This window comes from Pinus tabuliformis, chromosome 8, assembly GCF_031772625.1.
Source record: "Pinus tabuliformis cultivar Carrire ecotype Pingquan chromosome 8, CPIR1, whole genome shotgun sequence".
In the NCBI taxonomy this organism is placed as follows: Eukaryota; Viridiplantae; Streptophyta; class Pinopsida; order Pinales; family Pinaceae; genus Pinus; species Pinus tabuliformis.
The window spans coordinates 1445116086-1445130319 of record NC_142294.1 but is presented as its reverse complement, the minus strand read 5'-3'; the positions used below and the strand labels follow the sequence as shown (position 1 = coordinate 1445130319).

The following is a 14234-nucleotide window of genomic DNA, read 5'->3' as shown; positions in this document are numbered from 1 at the left end:
GGGACGGTTTCCCTTTATCTTCTATCTTGAACTGCAGGCCAGATGGCTTGCGTGCAATTATGGTCCATCAGAGAACCTCGTTGGATTGATAATAAGCTTATTACTGATAGGAGATGCCTAGACAGCCAGCACTGCCAGGCAAAGTATTTGATTACACTTGATTAAGAAATTGCTTAGTGGGGAATGCTATGAACCCTTCTCTTATAAGGGACTGGATCACCTTACCCAGACTTGTTGATTACTGCCTTTCATCCTTTACTTATGAGCATCCACTGGTCTAACAAACTTGAACTTACTGCCTTGCCTTATTATGAACAACTCTTACGGGTACCACATATCCCTTTTGGGTACCGCTATCAACTATTCCACTTAGGAACGAAGTGAGTGAGACAAGTCTGTAATTAGAACCAAATATTGTACCTTATAACCGACGATGGATGGAGTCCTATAACAAGGATGCTCAGTGGGGTCTAGTTGAACTAGCATAACCAATAGGGTAGGGCCTACTGATTGAACCGGAGGGGCCATTGGAACTATATCACTTTTGGATGGTCTAGATCTGGCCTTACAATTTCCACCATGTGTCACCTTGTGGATGGCCCAGATTTGGCCTTCCGTTTTCCACCACGTGCCAATTTTTGGATGGCCAGATCCTAGCTTCGGAAGGGCGCCACTTGTCAATTTTTGGACGGCCCAAATCCGGGCTTTGAATGGGCACCAATTGTCAACTTTTGGACGGCCCAGATCTGACCTTCGATTTCCTCCACGTGTCAATTTTGGATGGCTCAGATCTGGCCGTCCATGTACGCCACGTGTTAGTTTGTGGATAGCCCAGATCTGGCCTTCTGTTTTCTGCCACGTGTCAATATTTGGACCGCCGAGATCCGACCTTCGGATGGGCACCACGTGTCATGTTACAGACGGCCCAGATCTGAATTTTGGATGGGCGCCACGTGTCACATTGTGGATGGCCTAGATTCCGCCATCGAATTTCTGCCACCTGTCAACCTTGTGGATGGCCCAGATCCTGCCATCGGATTTCCACCACCTGTTAATCTTGTGGACAGCCCAGATCCGGCCCTCTGATTGCCACCTCGTGTCACCTTGTGGACGGCCCAAATCTGGTCTTCCGATTTCTGCCATGTGTGACTTTGTCGCCCCGATACTTCCATTGGATGGACGCCACATGTCACCTTCTGGAAAACCGATATCCCACCATCGGATTGACGCCACGTGTCACCTTGTGGACAACCCACAAACCTATGACGTTATCGGCTTATCTACTCGCCAACTTATCAATTTATATGAGTAACAACTCATAAGTTGATAAACAAATGAACTTATCTTATAACTAGATAAGCTTATAAGTTTATAAGCATATTAGCTTATAATATTATAAGTCCATTGGCTTATCTGCCTATAAGCATACAAGCGTATTACCTTGTAAGTTAAACAACTTATCAATTTATAACCAGATAATCTTATCAAATTATAAGTAAACAAACTTACCATTTTATAAGCAAACATACTTATTAGTTTATAACCAACGAAGCTTATAATTTTATAAGTAGAAAAACTTATCAAATTATAAGCATAGGAGCATATCAGCTTATAAGCAGATAAGCTTATAATATTATAAGTCCATGGGCTTATCTGCCTATAAGCAGATTAGTGTATCATCTTATAAGTCAGAGAGCTTATCAATGTATAATCAGATATGCTTATCAAATTGTAACTAAATAAACTTTTCATTTTATAAGCATATACGCTTATCAGTTTATAAGCAGATGCACTTAACAATTTTTAAGCAGATAAGCTTACAATCTTATAAGCACATCAATGATAATTTTATAAGCTTATTAGATTATAATCCAACGAACTTATCTGTTTATAAGCAAAGGGACTATCAGTTTATAAGATACCAACATATAAACAAACGAGCTTATGAATTTGTAATTAGATAAACTTATCAGTTTATAAACTATCAAATTATAAGCAGATAAACCCATGGGCACATACGTTATTCGGCTATCCATTTATCTGCAACAGCCAAAGCACAACAAAAGTCTGAGATGCTGCGGCGGGAGACAACAACCGAAGCAGGTCAAGTTGCAGGTTTGTCTGAGGCTGGCAGACACAATACCCATTCAAGCTCTTCACAAAGTTGTTGGAATTTGGTCCCCAATCTATAATCTGAGTAAAGAGATTAGGGTTTCACATGACTGTCTTTGCTAGATTTCAACGGTTCTTATCTCGTCACGTGGCATAGATCCGACAACTTGATTTGGTAATAATTACGCCACATAGCATTTTTTCCCCAAATTTGAGCGGTTCTAAGGTGCCACGTGGTTGCCATCTATCGACTAAATCTAAGCCATTACGAGGGTGCCATGATGCAGCAATCTAGCTGCCATATCTGAGGCATTCTATGTGCGCCACGTTGTGGCCATCTGGCAATCCTTGTCAAGTGGCGTGTCGCATGGCGAGAGTTCCGCGCGTTAGTTTTGCTACGTTGCAGGGCAACAAAAGTATGTGCTTATGGGATTTGAACTCGTGATTTCTTCATAACCCGAGTGCAAACTAAGCAAATAATCTATTATTCATTTAATTCTGTAATGGTTTTCATGATGGCATCAAGGTTGATATTTTGGGCAATGTCATGTTGAATAATTTGTCATGGTTTTCGTGATGGCATCGAGGTTGATATTTTGGGCAATCTCTTGTTGAAGAATTTATTGCATTGGTTCCTTCCTATCTTGCTACTAGAGGATGAAGAGCTAAACTTGAAAATCTTCTTGTTTCATCTTAAGGCGTTTTTATTAGCTTTGTTGGTTTGTTATTTTGTCTTGAGGCATTTGCATTGGCTTGGTCCTCTATCATTCCTAGAACAATCAACTTTTCTACCTCGAAAGAAGTTCCAACACACTAAAGACAATTTTCTACCTCGAAAGAAGTTCCAACACACTAAAGACAAGGGAGGTATCAACCCTCCTAATAAGAACTTGGATCACCATAATGAAATACATTCTTTTTTTAATCTACTATTATATATAGCATTAGAATGGGGATTTGGTAAAATTATATTTTTTTAAGGGAGGTTGAGCTAGGTGAAGGTTGGATCACCATAATGAAGTATATTATTTTTTGCAATAAATCTACTATTATATATCGCATTAGATTAGGGATTTGGTATTATATTTTTTTAGGAAGGTTGAGCTAGGTGAAGATTTATGAAGAGGTGGATCACTCCTATGGACTCTCATCCTCAACTCAAGAGGGTTCAACGACTACAACAACATCTTTCTATGTGAGTTGCTTCTAACACCTACAACACAGCCTACTATGTGAGTTGCTACAACACCTACAACAATGTACTATGTGATTCGCTACACCGTCCTATGGATTAGCTCTGCCCATCTATCCTCTGCATTGCTTTGTTCTATGGACATCTAAAGATCTCTTTAACTTACCAATGATTTCATTCTCGTCTCCGGTTTCCATTTCCAGAGGATTTCTATAGGTGAAGTTTATTCTATAGGTGAAGTTTATTCTAAGGTAAAGTGAAACAGGTGTAAAAGGGTGGTGGTTCAAAATATGAAAGTTTTCGAGTCTTGCTCAGTTCAGTTTTCTTTATTTCAATCTAAGAGGAATCAAACATTTTCAGAGGTAAAAAGTGGTGACTTCGGTTGAGATTGTCTTAGAGAATTTATCTTAGTAGTAGAATGAGTTAGTTAGCCATGAATTAGTGTCCCTTTATCAAAGCTATTCGTTAGTGTTTGTCTAATAGAATAACGAGTAAGTTAGGACTAGATCAAAACCTAACTTATTTTTACTTCTACTAACAAATACCATTAAATGATCCAACAATTCAACATGAGGAATACATCAATAAACACAGTGATAACAATTCAACAAGAGGAATACATCAATAAATACAGTGATACTTCGAGACCCATGAAAGAGAAAAAAGACTGGATAATGCGGAATTTGTAATTACTCAGAGTGAGACACTTTCAAGAGTGAGATTGGCATTTTGTTTTACTTTGACTACAACAAATGCTCCCATTGGCAGAGACCCATGAAAGAGCACAACGAATGAAGCTTTGACTACAACAATTTCAAGAGTGAGATTGGCATTTCATTTTACTTTGACTACAACAAATGCTTCCATTGGAAGAGACCCATGAAAGAGCACAAAGAATGAAGTTTTGACTACAACAATTTCAAGAGTGAGTTGGCATTTCGTTTTACTTTGACTACAACAAATGCTTCCATTGGCAGAGACCCATCAAAGAGCATGAAGAATGAAGCTTTGAATACAACAAATGCTTCCATTGGAAGAGACCCATGAAAGAGCATAAAGAAAAAATGCTTCCATTGGAAGAGACCCATGAAAGAGCACAAAGTCTAGGATAATGTGGAATTTGTAATTAGTCAAACTGAGACACTTTCAAGAGTGAGATTGGCATTTCGTTTTACTTTGATTACAACAAATGATTCCATTGGTAGACACTTTCAAGAGTGAGATTGGCATTTCATTTTACTTTAACTACAACAAATGCTTCCATTGGCAGATTAGGACTTCCAGACTTTGCAATTACTATCATTGATACAAATGACATTTGTACCATTGACGGGGCGGTTTGAAATCAGAGGAAAGTATTCGTCATCTTGGATTCATAGTCCAGGAACAATGGAAAAAATCAATGAAAATCTAGCTATAAATACAAGCACACATTGAAAGAGCACAAAGACCAGGATACCGTGGAATTTGTAATTAGTCATATTGAGACACTTTCTAGAGTGAGATTGGCATTGTTGAAGTTTCTAAGTCTACCAGTTAGAAACCCTCCATGCACTTTACTAATTTATTCCTACCTACTTGTTCCATTACTTAACAAGTTTTTTACAATGTAAATACTGAAAATATTACAGATCATCAACTGAAGGAAACAGAAACAAGCACACAAAATGACATCGTTATTTTTGGACCAATGCCTCTGGAAAAACTCAATGCAGGAAAACAGGTGCAACTATCTAAGGGTTTTCTTATTAAGCAATGTCAGAGTACAATCTGCGTGCCAAATCCGGCTTACCCAACAGAGAATTTCCTTGGCAGTAGTACCTCTCAGTCTGAGACAAATGTCCCAGCTGAAACCCCGATAAACCTTCCGGCAGCTCCTCAGCGCCAATCTGCCCCATAAACCCCAACGTCTGCCTTTCTAGACTGCGTCAGCATCTCTCTACCGAGCGCTAGCCCTACGTCACCTTGAATGGGCCTGTGTCAGCCTCAGGAGGCCCTGCGTCAGCTTTCTAGTCCTCTGCGTCAGCAACGCTGACCTCTCTAAAGCACTACGCAGCTCCCGGGTGCCTCTGCATGAGCTCTGGCTCCTACTGCTTCACTCTCTCTGGCTCCTACGCTGCTCTCCTGACACTATCTATGCCTCTCTGTCTCTTTGTACTCAATGCCCCGCAACTGCAACTTCGATCACTGGTTCTATCTCTCTTAGCAAACCCCGCTCTAAAGAATAGAATGACTGATCATCTGGTGTACTCTCCAAGAGACCCTCAAGACCCCTCTTATAATTTTCTCGTTGACATATCAATGACCGAGATTAAGTCCCTAATCAATGGCTAAGATTAGATCTGGCTTGATCCATGTCTTTTGGACCATTCTAACACAATTTTATATTAATCCACATTAATATTTTATTTTCCCTAAGTTTAGACTTAGGGACTCCCTTAAAAATATTAATTATTTTAATATCTCTTGAATTGTTTAGAATCTGCCCAAACCCTTTCTGGGTATTGGAGATCTCATGTGCCCCAACCTCTCCACCAAATTTCATGGCTAGATAACATCCGATGCTACCCCAAATCAACACTCCCTCTTAGCGAGGAGTGTGCTCTAGTAATACTCCTTACTGAGTATTAATCTGATCGTCCGACATCGGTCCCTGTGCTGATGCTAGGCCTGTTACCCAACATCCTCTGCATTGTTACATCCCGTACTGCTACCCATGGCCCTACCATTGCCACTGCTGCAACTCCCTTTGCATCTATGTTGCTGCTGGTCCTTTCTCCCAACAGTACATCAGCATTGCAACTCCTCTCATCATGCTGCCCACTGCTGCACTGCAACTTAGTTATTGAGAAGTAAGTCACTAATCTCCCTCTGCTGCTGACAAGTGCTCCCTCTCTAACCTCTGCATTGTTGCAACAACTCCCTGCATCTCGCACCGTTGCACACCTCTTTGTGCCATCCCGCACTGGTGCAACACTCCCGTGCCTCTCGCACTGCTGCAACCTGCTAGCCTCACGCTGTCCTGGGACTCCTACATTGTAGCCCTCTCTGCTTCTCCATCCGCATCCATCTCTACCCACATCAGCCAGTCTTGCTACTCCTCTTCGGGGCTCCCGTAGCAAGGTCTAATCCAAGAGGTTGGGTACCTCGAGGATCTTACCCCTCATCCCCTGTAGTCCACCTGACTACAACTCGATGTCTCCCCACTTCCGCTCAAGTGGTGCGTGTGCACTCATGGCACAATCATCGTCTGTCAACACTTCCTTCTCTGCCCTTGCTAGCGTTTCCTTAGTCTCGGAAGACTCTCCCTTACTCTTTTTTCTTGGACACTGGGTCACATAATGACCCAGCTCCCCACAATGGAAGCACTTGATCTTGGATAGATCCTTCTTCTTTCACTTTTCTTTCTTTCCCTCGGATGATAGGGCACCATCCTCCTCCTCCTGCTTGAATTTGATCCCCTTGCTGCTGCTTCCCACCTTTGACTGCTATTTGATCTCTTCATGGCGAAGAGCCACCCACATCTCATCCCAAGGTGGAAGTATCCCTCTTCCCAGTATACTCTAGACAAATACTTCCCAGTCTTCTAAGACAACATTCAAGGCTATCCTCACCATCAATTCCTGATCCGGCATGGCTTCTATAGTAGTCAACTGATCTCAGATCTCATTCAGTCCTCCAAGGAAGGTGTCAATCGATTCTACCTTCTTCATCTGATATGACCTCAACTAATTTTCTAGTAACATTCTTCTTTGCACAGAAGTATGCTAGTACAATTTCTTTAGGGCCTCCCACATCTCATTTGCCATTTCCTTCTTGGCAATGTGTCGTACTACATGGTCCTTGACCTCGTCAAGAATGATGCTCTTGGCCCTTGCCATTGCCTCCTCGTACTTGTCGTTCTCAGCTGAGTCGACTAGGATAGCTATCGTCTTCAAGGCAGAGTGCTTGACACGATTTCTGCCAAGTACAGATAATATTTTGGCCTTCCAGAATGCAAAGTTTGATGCTCCATCTAGCTTGTCCTGGTCTCTTACTCCGTGTAGTGCCATGATGCTCTTCTACTTCCCTCCTGGAAGTTCTCGATGTGACTCCCTCTGAATCTTGATTTCCCTCCTGGAAATCATTTTGCCGATGTCGAGATGCCCCCTACTCTAATCGTCTATGCAACCGCACCACTGATCCAGATTTCTCGGCTAGAAACCCTTGGTAACAACTCCCTTCTCTTGGCCTTGCCCTGTCAGGTACTGTTCTGACTACAGTACCTCACCAACTCCACTCTGCAACTTTCGCACAGCCTCAAAAACCCCAGCAACCTGAAGGTGAGAGCTCCTAGGCTCTACGCAATCTCGGCACCAGTAACCCAACCTCCTCAACCAACTACATTAGCCCTCCTAGCTTCTGCGTGAGTCTCCCTTTGTCTCCCTTAGCCTCTGCACTGCCTCTTCCTGGCTCACACTTGATGACGCAGGGACTGCGTCATCCTTCCCTTGTTGCTGCTTTGCTAGAAATAGCTTCTGTCACTCGAGACAACTGTTTTATGCTGCTATTGCTCCGCTCGGCTGATGTCCTCAGTTCTCTTGTGATCTGCAACCACGCTCTGATATCGTGTTAAAGTTTCCGAGTCTACCAGTTAGAAACCCTCCATGCACTTTACTGATTTATTCCTACCTACTTGTTCTGTTACTTAATAAGTTATTTACAATGTAAATACTGAAAATAAACACTAGTGCATGCTCAACATAGTATAGATCATCAACTAAAGGAAACAAAAACAAGCACACAAAATGACACCGTTCTTTTTGGACCAATGTCCCCGGAAAAACCCAATGCGGGAAAACCGGTGCAGCGATCTGAGGGTTTTCTTATTAAGCAATGTCAGAGTACAATCTAGGTGCCAAATCCGGCTTACCCAACAGAGAATTTCCTTGGCAGTGGTACCTCTTAGTCTGAGACAAATGCCCTAGTTGAAACCCTGGATAAACCTTCCAGCACCTCCTCAACTCCAATCTGCCCCAAAAACCCTAGCGTCTGCCTTTCTGGACTGTGTCAACCTCTCTCTACCTAGCGTTGGCCCTGCGTCACCTTGAATGGGCATGTGTCAGCCTTAGGAGGCCTTGCATCAGCCTTCTGGCCCTCTGCGTCAACAATTCTGGCCTCTGAAGCATTGCACAGCTCCCAGCTGCCTCTGCATGGCCCTGCGTGAGCCTTGGCTCCTACTGCATCACTCTCTCTGGCTCTTGCGCTGCTCTCCCAACACTATCTTTGCCTCTCTGTCTCTCTGTACTCAATGTCTCTCCGTTGCAACTTCGATCACTAATTCTCTCTCTCTTAGCAAACCCTGCTCTAGAGAATAGAATCACTGATCATCTGGTGTACTCTCCAAGTGACCCTCAAGCCCCCTCTTATACTTTTATCGTTGACATATCAACTGCCGAGATTAAGTCCCTAATCAAGGGCACACAATGCTGGGCCCAACATAAATATGTGGTTTATGGTGCAATTTACAATATCCAAATTGCTGACCAGTATAGAAACTAATTTTAAAGTACAGGAACATTACTTGTATTAGCACAAAGGGCACACAGTGCTGGGCCCAAAATAAATATGTGGTTTATGGTGCAATTTACAATATCCAAATTGCTGTCCAACATAAAAACTAATTGGGAAAGAAAACCAGTCTATTGGGGGGCAATATTGTATTTACAGGCTAAACATTGGATCCAAGAATTGTTAGACTTGAATATGATGATGCCACTAGAACCGAATGAGAGATGGGAAGACGATGAGGATCCTCAGAGTTTGTTTGTGATTGATGATAAACTTCTGCTATGTCCTTCAATTTCTGAAGTGGGCTTGCAATGACGTGGGCTTGCAAATCTGATTTGATAGGAACAGCCCAAAAAACATCTTGCTATGATGTCCTTCAATTTCTGACTTAAGTTAAATCATTAGACTTGATTTGATAGGAACAGCCCAAAAAACATTCTGCTATGATGTCCTTCAATTTCTGAAGTGGGCTTGCAATGACGTGGGCTTGCAAATCTGATTTGATAGGAACAGCCCAAAAAACATTGCTATGATGTCCTTCGATTTCTGACTTAAGTTGAATCATTAGACCTGATGTCCTTCGATTTCTGACTTAAGTTGAATCATTAGACCTGAATATGATGATGCCACTAGAACTGAATGAGGGATGTGAAGACTGAGAATCCCCAGAGTTTGTGATTGATGATAACCCTGTACTATGATGTCCTTCGATTTCTAAGAACAACCCAAAAAGACATCTATGCCATCTTTTTAAAGCTCCTTTGCTTAATTCACGCCTATATTAGTGTTTTGGACTATTGTGGCAGACAACATTTACCAAGTATTACTTTTGAATGGAGATAATAAGATAACAGAGACTTTTCCTCCCAACACTTTTAGTCAGTCTATCGGTGTATTTCATGCTTCAGAGCAAATTTTCTTTCTTGAGGCTCGACCTTGATCATGGCCTTGCAGTGACAGTTTACTGCACCGTCCCAACTCCTCTTCCTACCACTTATCTTAATTTGCATCATTGATAGTTGTTTTACTACAAGTCTTGAGTCTGTCAAAGTTCCCATCCATTCCCATGCTGCTTTGGAACAATTCTCTGTGTTCCCTTGCCCTCCATTCCCATCATTGATTGTTGTTTTTCTACAAGTCTTGAGTTTGTCAAAGTTCCAATCCATTTCCATGCTGCTCTGGAACAATTCTCTGTGTTTCCTTGCCCTCCATTCCCATCAAGTTGCTTAATAGCGACAGCCTGTGCATAATGAATAAGCACAAACTTGGAAAAATAAATATATGAAAAGAACTAAACTAACCATAAACAATAGGTCAGATCAATTGCCTATCGCCATAGAAGTATTATGTAAACAATGTTCAAATCCTCGAGGGTCAGCCAACCAAAAAATCCTAAACAAATAAAAAATGTCACCATAGAAAAATAGGTTTGTAATTACTACCTTTGAATGGAGATATGCTAGCAAAAGCTTTATTTGTATTTAGCATCCAATCCATTTTTTCCTCTCAGCCCTTTTAGCATGTGTATTTCAAGTTCACTGCAAATTTTCTTTCTTCTTTCTTGAGGATCAACCTTGATCATGTCCAGTGATGGTTTTACTGCACCATCCTAACTCCTCTTCCCACCACTTATCTTAGTTTGCATCATTGTTTTTTTTTTCTCTACAGGTATCGAGTTTGTCAAAGTTTCCAAAGTTTCCACGCTGCCCTGGTACAACTCTCTGCAACTCCATTCCCGTCAAGTTGTTGACAGCCTGTACACAATGAATACGCACAAATTTACAAACATAAATATATAAAAGCAATTAAACTAACAAGGGTAAAAATATAAAAAAGTGGGATAGCTTACCACAAACCTTAGTATCATGGATAAATATAACTTCTGAAAAGTACAAAGCTTAGCAACCACACACAAAATTGAGGCAAACTTGGGGGCTTAGAATCCCCGATATAGTTAGATCAGCCCGAAATTGAAGAGGTCATACGTTCAACATGGTTCAATTTGCTTGTCAGGTTGCCCTTTAGTATCGATTCAATGAATCCAGAAATACAAAGGTAGAGTGAGTATGACCAATAGACGGGGCTAAAGATAGCAATGGTATATGGGGAGGGTGACCAATGATGGGGAGAGGTGAAGTAGGTAGTATCCCTGTCTTTGATCTCCTGCCTGACATGCAGGCAGTGGAACATTTACGGTCAAAGGAACAAGATATAAGGAACTAAGGCCCAAAGCCTCCAAAGCAATTAAAGTTTGGACAAAGCATTGGTTAGGACAAGAACAAAGCCTGGTCCTACACATGGCAAGATATAACAATAATTCATTTCTCTTTTCAAAAATAATTGCAACAAATGACAATATATTTTTATATCTTAACAGGAACATAAAGCACATATATTGTTCCAAAAGCTTAAATGTTGACCTTTGCTTGTGCTTCTGTTAGTTTTAGAGAAGCTTCAGCCTTCAGGGCTTTAGTCTCATGTTTCCATGGCCCTCTTCAAAAGTCTAATTTGCGAGGACTTGCAGTGACGGTTTACTGCACAGTCCCAACTCTTCTTCCTACCACTCATCTTAATTTGCATCATTGATTGTCATTTTCAAGTCTTGAGTTTGTCAAAGTTCCCATGCATTTCCATGATGTTCTGGCACAATTCTCTGTTTCCTTGCCCTATATTCCAATCAAATTGCCTAATAGCGACAAACTTTGCGCAATGAACAAGCACAAACTTGGAAAAATAAATATATGAAAAGAATTAAACTAACCATAAACAAATAAAAAATGTCACCATACAAAAATAGGTCTGTAATTACTACCTTTGAATGTAGATATGCTAACAGAAACTTGTGTATTTAGCATCCAATCTATGTATTTCATGTTCACTGCAAATTTATTTCTTCCTTCTTGAGGCACAACCTCGCTCATGGCCTTGCAGTGGTCGTTTTACTGCACCATCCCGACTCTTGTTCCTACCACTTATCTTACTTTGCCTCGTTGATTGTAGAAAATCATTGACTGTTGTTTTTCTACAGGTCTCCATTTTGTCAAAGTTTCCATGCTGCCCTGGCACAACTCTCTGCAACTCCATTCCCGTCAAGTTGTTGACAGCCTGTGCACAATGAATAAGTGAAAACTTAGAAACATAAATATATGAAAGCAATTAAACTAACAATATAAGTGAAAACTTAGAACAATAAATATATGAAAGCAATTAAACTAACAATGGTAAAAAAATAAGCAAGTGGGATATCTTAGCACAAACCTTGGTATATCATGGATAAATATAACTTCTGAAATGTACAAAGCTTAGCAACCAAAATAAGAGTCACAAATGCTTGCTGCCATACAAAATTGAGGCAAAACGTGGGGCTTAGATTCCCTAGTATAGTTAGATCAGCGCCGAAACGGAAGAGGTCATACATTTAACATGTTTCAATTCGCTTGTCAGGTTGCCCTTTATTGCTGCTTCAATGAATCCAGAGATACAAAGGCACAATGAGTATGATAAATGGACAGGGCTAAAGATAGAAATGGTATATGGGGAGGGTGACCAATGATGGTGAGAGGTGAGGTACTTAGCATCCCTGTCTTTGATCTCCTGCCCGATCTGCATGCAGTGGAACATTTACGGTCCAAGGAACCAAGGCCCCAAGCCTCCAAGCAATAAAAGTTTGGACAAAGCATTGGTTGCTACAAGAACCAATCCTTATCCTACACATGGCAAGATATAACAATAATTCATTTCTATTTTAAAAAATAATTGCATCAAATGACAATATTCCTTTATATTTTTTAGTCTTTACAGGAAGAGAAAACACATATATTGTTCCCAAAAGCTTAAATGTGGACCTGTGCTTGTGCTTCTCTTAGTTTCAGAGAAGCTTCAGCCTTCAGGGCTTTAGTCTCATGTTTCTGTGGCCCTCTTCAAAAGTCTAATTTGCAGAGGGCTTGCAGCGACGGTTTACTGCACAGTCCCAACTCTTCTTCCTACCACTTATCTTAATTTGCATAATTGATTGTCATTTTCAAGTCTTGAGTTTGTCAAAGTTCCCATGCACTTCCATGATGTTGTGGCACAATTCTCTGTTTCCTTGCCCTCTATTCCAATCAAATTGCCTAATAGCGACAAACTGTGCGCAATGAACAAGCACAAACTTGGAAAAAATAAATATATGAAAAGAATTAAACTAACCATAAACAAATAAAAAATGTCACCATACAAAAATAGGTCTGTAATTACTACCTTTGTATGTAGATATGCTAACAGAAACTTTTGTGTATTTAGCATCCAATCTATGTATTTCATGTTCACTGCAAATTTTCTTTCTTCCTTCTTGAAGCACAACCTCGGTCATGGCCTTGCAGTGGTCGTTTTACTGCACCATCCCAACTCGTTCCTACCACTTATCTTACTTTGCCTCATTGATTGTAGAAAATCATTGACTGTTGTTTTCTTACAGGTCTCGATTTTGTCAAAGTTTCCATGCTTCCCTAGCACAACTCTCTGCAACTCCATTTCCGTCAAGTTGTTGACAGCCTGTGCACAATGAATAAGTGAAAACTTAGAAACATAAATATATGAAAGCAATTAAACTAACAATGGTAAAAAAATAAACAAGTGGGATAGCTTAGCACAAACCTTGGTATCATGGATAAATATAACTTCTGAAATGTACAAAGCTTAGCAACCAAAATAAGAGTCACAAATGCTTGCTGCCATACAAAATTGAGGCAAACCTGGGGCTTAGATTCCCTAGTATAGTTAGATCAGCTCCGAAACGGAAGAGGTCATACATTTAACATGTTTCAATTCGCTTGTCAGGTTGCCCTTTCTGCTGCTTCAATGAATCCAGAGATACAAAGGCACAATGAGTATGATAAATGGATAGGGCTAAAGATAGCAATGGTGTATGTGGAGGGTGACCAATGATGGCAAGAGGTGAGGTAGGTAGTATCCGTCTTTGATCTCCTGCCTGATCTGCATGCAATGGAACATTTACAGTCCAAGGAACCAAGGCCCCAAGCCTCCAAGCAATAAAAGTTTGGACAAAGCATTGGCTGCTAAAATAACAAATCCTCATCCTACACATGGCAAGATATAACAATAATTCATTTCTATTTTCAAAAATAATTGCATCAAATGACAATATTCATTTATATTTTTTAGTCTTTACCGGAAGAGAAAGCACATATATTGTTACAAAAGCTTAAATGTGGACCTGTGTTTCTGTTAGTTTTAGAGAAGCTTCAGTTCTTTAGTCTCGTGTTTATGTAGCCCCAAAATCTTCAAAAGTCTAATTTGCGAGCCCTTGAAACCTAATGTAAAAATATAGAACATAGTGAATAAAGTCTTCACAGTTCCATAGTTTACCACCAGTGTGTGC

The 14234-nt window shown here is 40.7% G+C and overlaps 1 long non-coding RNA gene across 3 annotated transcripts; it reads right to left on the bottom strand.

Annotated features, from left to right (window-relative positions):
• Positions 1–9863: 9863 nt before the first annotated feature.
• On the bottom strand, positions 9864–13844 carry LOC149241138 (uncharacterized). Of its 3 annotated transcripts, XR_016245585.1 has the most exons (6): positions 13490–13843; positions 11667–11959; positions 11275–11554; positions 10711–11145; positions 10297–10608; positions 9864–10094 (listed from the first exon to the last, which is right to left on the bottom strand). It is a non-coding gene; the product is annotated as an uncharacterized LOC149241138 (long non-coding RNA). The 3 variants fall into 3 exon arrangements; XR_016245583.1 differs by having other exon boundaries at positions 10711–11554; positions 13490–13844; XR_016245584.1 differs by lacking the exon at positions 10711–11145 and having other exon boundaries at positions 13490–13831.
• Positions 13845–14234: the final 390 nt, after the last annotated feature.